An 8312-nucleotide genomic window follows, 5' to 3' on the forward strand; every position below is an offset into this window, starting at 1 on the left:
GGAAGTGCTGTTAGTGGGTGCTTTTCTGGACAGGCTAGAGGGACATTTCCCTGCCCTGAATGGGGTTGCACTCCCCCTAAGGGACAGGGTCCATCCTGAACCCCGGTCTAACTTTGAAAGCCCAGGTGGACTTGGTGGTCAGGGGCGCCTTCCTTTAGCTGCAGAAATTATATCAGCTATGGCCCTACTGGACGAGCAGAGTCTCATGACAGTTGTGCAGGTACTGGTAACATCCCGCATAGATTACTGCAATGCGCTTTACGTGGGGCTGCCTTTGAAGACGGTCCGGCGACTGCAACTGGTCCAGAATCGAGCTGCGCGGCTGGTGAGTGGTGCAGTCGCCAGGGAACATATCAAGCCGATTCTGTATAAGTTACATTGTCTACCAGTTGCTGCCCGGGCCAATTCAAAGTGCTTGTTTTGACATATAAAGCCCTAAACGGCTTGGGCCCTGGATACCTGAAGGACTGCCTTCTTCCATATGAACCTACCTGGCAGTTAAGATCTAGCCAGGGGGCCCTTTTGAAAGAGCCGTCCATTAAGGACTTAAGAGGGATGGCTTGTAGACAAAAGGCCTTTTCAGCAGCTGCCCCCAGACTATGGAACGCCATCCCGAGTGAGCTTCGTCTGGCGCTGATGTTGATCACGTTTCGGTGCCGGGTCAAAACCTTCCTGTTCCAGAAGATTTTTAATTGAAATAATATCAACTGTGGGTCCTGGTGGCAATTTCAGAGTACTGTATTTTTAATTGTATTTTAATTGTTTGATATCTTTTATTATATTTAAATTATTGTAAGCCGCCCAGAGACCTTCGGGTAGTGTGGGTGGAATAGAAGTTAAATAAACAAACAAACAAACAACAAAAAATTGACCACAATACACTTGTTTCCACATTTCTTCTTTATTTAGTCCTACTTTAAAGATGGAAGAAGTTCAATCTTGTGGGTATTATCTTCCAGAAAACATGGCTTTACTCATACGCCAGTCATAGTACTGGGTACCTGTGGGAACATGTTATCCATTTAACAACTTCTACAGATACCTGTATTAGCTTGTTGCACCAAAAATAATTGAGAGTCATTAGTACTTTAAAGACCAAAGTATTTGTTATGGTATCAGCTTTTGTGGCCAATACTAGAATGCATCTGATGAAAATCCATATATCTGACAGAGGTGAATCTTATCCTTGACAGCTTAAGCCATAAATAAGTTTAAAATGCTATAAGACTGGTTGGTTAATAACACTATGTTTACTTAGCTGTGCATAAATATACACATTCAAGTCATGTAAGCCACTGCAGAAAATCTTGGGTGTCTTTGCAGGTACTGTAGTTGTTTTTCTCAACCAAGATCTTGAGCGGGTGGTTGATTTAAATTATTTGTACATCATTTCACCAGAGTTAAAATAGGTTGTGGCAAATAGTAATCATCATAACAAAACTGGTAATACTCCGAATGTTTTACAAAACTACAAATAACATCAACTAAATGTTTGCTGAGATAGATAATATTCACGGTATTTTCTGTTAACTCAGGCTTAGCAGGTTTCAGGGGGGCTAGGATAAAGTGCTGTTGTAGCCCCCATCTGCCATTGGTGGGCCCTGATGGGCTGAGAGGTGCTCTGAGCATCATGTAGATCAGTGGTTCTTAACCTTGGGTTACTCAGGTGTTTTTGGACTGCAACTCCCAGAAGCCTTCACCACCAGCTGTGCTGGCTGGGGTTTCTGGGAGTTGCAGTTCAAAAACACCTGAGTAACCCAAGGTTAAGAACCACTGATGTAGATCAGTGGTTCCCAGCCTTACTTCTCCAGCTATTCTTGGAGTAAAACTCCCAGAAGCCTTCACCACTAGCTGTGCTTACTAAGATTTCTTGGAGTTGTAGTCCAAGAACATCTTGGGGACCCAAGGCTGGAAACTACTGATCTAGATAGTCAAAATGTTCCACAGATGAGGAACAACTGGAATCAACGACATCCTAATTCTACCCTTCACATGCTACACCTCTCATGGTGAAAGCAATGGAAATTGTGGACTCGTTGGAGAGTTTCTAATTGCTCCTCTTTAAAGCTGTTATGAACCGACTGTCGTCATGAATGCAAAGGGGGAAAGTTGGGCTTTTGCTCCCCCACATCCTGAATGTATTATTTTAATGTATGTACACAGAAAGGTGCACTGTGTTTGTTCATGCTGTATGTGTGTTATACTACGCATCACTATAGAGATATTACGCAAAGATAATATATCAAAATTTGTGGTAGTACTAATGTGTTTCCCCAAAAATAAGACAGGGTCTTATATTAATTTTTGTTCCAAAATGCATTAGGGCTGATTTTCAGGGGATGTTTTATTTTTTTCATGCACAACAATCTACATTTATTCAAATGCAGTCATGTCATCTTCTACTTGTTGCACAATGGTGGAGGGCGGGGTTTCACTTAACTGGGCTTTATTTTGGGGGAAACAGGGTACTGGGGGTAGACTCTACTAAGACTGAAACATGAGTAAATAAAAGGATAACCATACAACTTCCTGTTATGAAAACTGTGTATCCCACATAGTGTGCTTGTGTCCCTTCTGTGCTCCTCCCCAGTATTAGAGAGTTGAAAATTCATGTCATGGTGGAAACCTGCACTTCCACTGTCTTCACTAAGAAGCACCACTAAATTGCCTTATGAGTGCATCCTGCCCAAAACAGATGGAGTTAGCATTCATCTGGGCAACTGAATCACCATCAGCAGCAAGTCAAAAGTTGACATATACCAGTTAGAGGTTCTCAAAGTAATGAGTTGTCTATCTGCTTGTGCTTGTCTCGAGGATCAACTCTTTAATTTATATTTGAGTCACATCGCCATTGCAGAAGAAAACTCTACTTGATTAAAGTGAACTTATTCAAATATTTCATTAAAGTAAAACTGCATGTGGATGTGAAAAGAATATAAATCAGGACATATGTTCATAAGGATAACATGAACTTGGCTTCCTGTCACTATTGCTGAACTAGACTTGTTTGAATTCAGGATACTGTAAGTTCATTAATCATTGGAAGACTTTGCACTAGATTCAGTGCAATTTTTTAAATAACACAGATTTACTATTGACAGGAACTTGTTGCTACTGTTGACTACCTTGAAAAAATTAATACATTATTTCCCTTTGTGTGAGAACTCAGGCTGGCCATGACAATTCAGGGTTGGGTAATAAAAAGGGTAATGATGGATTTAGTCTTATTTGTAGCTTTAAAATGCTGCATTATCAATACTTCTTAGGTAGATGGGGAAATAGGCTGAATTAGTTTATTACATAAATCTTGATTTGGTAATATGAGCTGGGATAAAAAAATATAGTTGATTAAAATTTCAAAAATCCATTTAGTTTATTTGTTACATTTTAATTTTGCCATCCCTCCAGCTTGAAGAATAAAGCCAGTAAGTCTGTAAGCTTGAGTAGATAACACCCCAACAGTTCCATTCCCATGTTAATGGTACATTCTCTTTGTGTATTGCCTGCATGCTCATGTGGTCATGACCTCCCACTGATGACTATATAGATTAATATATTTTATATTATTCATATGCCATTTTTATTCCCACAGGGTATTTAAGGCAATTCACAATCAGTTAAAACTACCCATAATTAGTTTAAACACTGTAAGATAAAACATTACAAAAAATTAAACACTTAACAATTTTAAAAACTACAATGAAAAACACTTAATTTTTTTTAAAAAAATCTTTCAATTTGGTAGATGTCCAGGACTTGAAAAATTTTAGAATGTCTCACCAGTCAGTCAGAAATTTCACCAATCAGCATGACCGAACTATAGCTGTGACTGGGTTCTGAAAGGTTTGAAGGTGGCTCTTGTTTTTGCGCAGGAAAATACAATATTCATTCTGAAAGTTAACAGATTTATTAAACTTAGTCTCAGGTGAATCAACAACTTCAAATGGTTCAAAACAGCTTATCTCCGGAAGGTGTCCATAAGAATCGGGTGACACATTAAGGAAAGAACTGTCTCTTTTTACTGAGGAGCCCGACCAAAGCGCTCCTTGTCCATTGGTTTCCGCAAGGGGGCACGTATCACCACACAGATTGTGTCACAACACGGGTAGCGAGCCCAATCCCCCTCAAGTGGCAGCTCGTTGAATGTTGCGTCAGGGCGAATCACCTTCCTCGAGTGACCTTGGCCCCTCGGGAATACCACTACTGTCCATTCTGTAGTCTCAGTCACGGTCACTCCTTCCTTCTTTCTTTAGCGTCGGATCTGGCAACAGTCCTCCTACTTTAAAGTAAGGAAAGTCTTGTAGGAGATCGCACACTCTCTTGAATTCCCTTTCACCTACATCTCTCATGATCTGTCTTGGTACTCTGAAAACTCTCATGTCCTCCTCCTCCCTTTTATTCTCCTCCCATATGGGCGATACCAGGTCCTCACCTTAATTTATCTCTCCTTCCTCTACCAAACAAACCTCTGTCTTCCTTCCTTTTTCCTCAATCCCTTTCTTCATCACTTCTCCTATTCCCTCCTTTGAACGTTGTTATAGATTCCTTTAGCTGAGCAGACGGTGCACTCTCATCATCTACTCCTCCTTCACAATAGCCTTGCAATTTATGTTTAAACTTACATTTCAATTTAAATTAGGTACTTTCTACATAACAATGCGTACAAACCCAAAATAAATATACCCTCAGACTTGGGTTGCTTTATTACCTGCATGCCTGTGGGGTCATGAAGCTTGTTTTTTTAAATGCCTTTCTTTTGAAGGTCTCCAGCAAAAATAAAACTGAAAGCAAAAGTGCCGGACCTCTTAAGGAGCCAGGTTGTTTGGTTGAAATTTAGAGCAGGGAATCTCCGGATTCTCCAGCATAGAACTATTCTACATTCTCCTGCAGAGCTATGTGCTGCTTGAACTCTCTTCTCAGGAGAAGAGGGCTGTTTTTCCTTTTGCAATGGGAGGGGGAGGGGAGGACTGCAGGATCAGAGAAAGAGAAACGGACTGAGGGTAAGGAGGCAAGGAGGGAGAGAGGGAGGGAGCTGTGGCCCAGTCAAGCAGTGTTTTTTTCACTCATCACAAACAAGTGGACGAGTGGATTTTTCAAGCCCTGTAGATGTCCCATTCCTAACTTTAATGTTAATAATGAAGAAATCGAAATCGTTAAAGGTTTTGTATACCTTGGCACAATAATCAAATCCAAATAGAGAGTGCAGTGAAGAAATCAGACGAGGACTGTGACTTGGAAGGACATTAGGCATACTTCAGTCCCGAAAGACTATGGTAATGTGCTCTGTATGGAGGACTTGGAACAGCGTCTAGTGTGGCTGAGAAGGCCAATTCGAGAGTGACAATCCCTTCCACAGTTAAGACAAATCCAATCTGTCCCCTGTCCAGCTCCCTGATTTTACTGCTTTCGTGACTGCCTCTTTGCCTTGGCCTGCTGGACAAGGGTCTCTTCAAATTGGGAGAGGCCATGATGCACTGCCTGCCTCCAGGCTGAATGCTCAGATGTCAGGGTTTCCCATCTGTTGAGGTCCATTCCTAAGGCCTTCAGATCCCGCTTGCAGATGTCCTTGTATCACAACTGTGGTCTCCCTCTGGGGCGATTTCCCTGCACTAATTCTCCATATAGGAGATCTCTGGAATCCAACTATCAGCCATTCTCACGACATGCCCAAGCCAATGTAGACGTCGCTGTTTCAGTAATGTATATATGCTAAAAATTCCAGCTCGTTCTAGGACTACTCTATTTGGAACTTTGACCCGCCAGGTGATACCAAAAATGCGTTGGAGGCAACACATACAGATCATGTTCAGCTTCCTCTCCTGTCATGCACAAAGGGTCCAGGACTCACTGCAGTACAGGAGTGTGCTCAGGACACAGGCTCTATAGACCTGGATCTTGGTAAATGTCGTCAGCTTCTTATTGAGCTATACTCTCTTTGCGAGTCTAGAGAACATGGTAGCTGCTTTGCCAATGCTTTTATCCAGCTCGACAGCTAAAGAGAGGGTGTCAGAGATTGTTGAACCAAGGTAGACAAAGTCATGAACAACCTCCAATTCTTGTGTGGAGATGGTAATAGAAGGAGATGAGTCCACGCCCTGGCCCATGACTTGTGTTTTCTTCAGGCTGATTGTTAATCCAAAGTCTCGACAAGCTTTGCTAAAATGATTCATGAGTTGTTGGAGGTCTTCAGCAGAATGGGCAGCAATGGCTGCATCATCTGCGAAGAGGAAGTCCCGTATGCATTTCAGTTGTCCTTTGGACCTCGCTCTCAATCTAGAGAGATTAAAGAGCTTTCCATCTGATCTAGTTCGGAAATAAACACCTTGCTGCAGTTCCAAAGGCATGCTTCAGCATGACAGCAAAAAAGATCCCAAAAAGGTTTGGTGTGAGAACACACGTGAAGAAAGCTGACATGAAGACTTGGAAGGACACCTATGAAGGAATTAGAAAGACCATCAAGTGTAAGGATGCATCACTGGAGTCCAAGGAAAAGATCATCCACACTCTTGTATTCCCAGTCACCATGTATGGGTATGAAATATCGACGGTGAAGAAAATGGATCCATTTGAAATATGGTGCTGGAGGAGAACTTTGCAGATACCCTGGACAGCCAGAAAGACAAACAAGTGGGTTGTAGATCAAGCCTGAACTTTATTTGGAGGCAAAAATGATGAAACAGAGGCTGTTATACATTGGCGAGATTGTGGGAACTCAATATTCACTGGGAAAAAAAATAATGCTGGGAAATGCTGAGGGTGGCAGGAAAAGAGGAAGACCAAATAAGAGATGGATTGACTCCCTAAAAGAACTACAGTCTTGGGTTTGCAAAAGAGCAGGGCTACCGAGGACAAGTCATTCCTTAAATCCCACTAGTCACTTAAAAGCCTGCCTGAAAAGGATGGTTTTTGCCAGACAATGGAAGGACAAGAGGGAGGGGCCAACCTATCTTCTCAAAGAAGTGCATTCCACAGCCTTTGAGCAACCATAGTGAAGGCCCTCTCTCATCAAATGGGCCTCCGAGGGTGGTGGGACTGAGAGAAGCGCATTGCCAGAAGACATTAAAACTTGACGAGGCAAAGAAAGAAAACAAAACAAAACAAAATAAAGGGTGATACAATCCTTCAGACAGCCTGAACTCAGAGCTTTTATAGGTTACAACCAGAACTTTGACTTGCACCAGAAACAAGCGACTAGTGAAGCGGTTGTAATAGGGGAGTTCTATGCGTCCTCAAACTGCTGAAGTTTCCAAACATTCTTCAAGGGCAATCCCACGTAGAGCACACTGCAGTAATCCAAATGGGAAGTAACCATGAGATGCGTCACTGTAGCTTAATCAGACCTCTCGAACAACAGGCACAAAAAGTGTGCCACCTTTAACTGTGTAAATGCACTCATAACCACTGCCAAAATGTGAGCAAATCCAGAAATCCAGGCTCAGGGCTGAATAATCCAACAGCACACCCAAGGTGCAGACCTCAGTTTTCAGAGGGAGTGTAACCCGATCTGGCATAGTATAATTGTTCCATATGTCTAAAGAAGTGGATTTTGATACTGAGAAGCTTTACTATGTGAAGCAACAGGATTTGGGTTTTTATATAATAATAAATATTAAAAATATAAAACATGAGACTTGAAGACAGTATTAAAAATCGAAAAACTGAGACAAAAGTAGTAGTGACTAAAGCCTTTTCTTGCTAAACTCAATGGGGCTTTTAATTTTTTAATGAAACCTTTTAAATCTGTTAGACAAACTTATGGAAATCCAACTTTCCATAGTATATATGTGATTGGATTCTTTTTCCAGGATGGGTGGGCCAAGGGATTCGGCGGGAATGACAGCTGTAGTCGACGTAACGGTCAAAAAAGGATTAGTTTTATTAACTTTGTCATCAAACAACTCTGAACCAAACGGGTTCGGCAACTCTTCATTGTTTAACAAGTTATATTTCTTGGGTTTAGTCCCAGGTCCTACATCTTTAACTTTTACAGTTTCTTCACCCCAAAGTGAGTGGTTACGTTCTGGTTCTTGGCTGGCATACTTAGCACCGAGCAGGTAGTCCTGCAACACGGGTGGACCACGACCGAACCCTCCAATCTGGGTAGGAAAGGACTGGCCCCACCAAGGGTCCCGCTGTCCAACGTTGGGAGAATAGTCAAACCCACTCCGGGACTCCATTCCCTTTGCTGCTCACCTGTCTTAAGCTTTCCTATTCCTTTGGGTAAGGGCAGCAAACCATCTTCCTTCATCAGGTTTGGGAAACTCTTAACCAATGTTGCAATCCTCTCCCTTTCGGCCCCTGTCTCTCTCGTC

General features: G+C 42.1%; 1 long non-coding RNA gene across 1 annotated transcript; it reads right to left on the bottom strand.

The window, feature by feature from the left end:
• Positions 1-889: 889 nt before the first annotated feature.
• Positions 890-4767, bottom strand: LOC144587063 (uncharacterized). Its single transcript, XR_013542231.1, has 3 exons — positions 4709-4767; positions 3781-3890; positions 890-1001 (listed from the first exon to the last, which is right to left on the bottom strand). It is a non-coding gene; the product is annotated as an uncharacterized LOC144587063 (long non-coding RNA).
• Positions 4768-8312: the final 3545 nt, after the last annotated feature.

Source organism: Pogona vitticeps, chromosome 2, assembly GCF_051106095.1.
Source record: "Pogona vitticeps strain Pit_001003342236 chromosome 2, PviZW2.1, whole genome shotgun sequence".
NCBI lineage: Eukaryota > Metazoa > Chordata > Lepidosauria > Squamata > Agamidae > Pogona > Pogona vitticeps.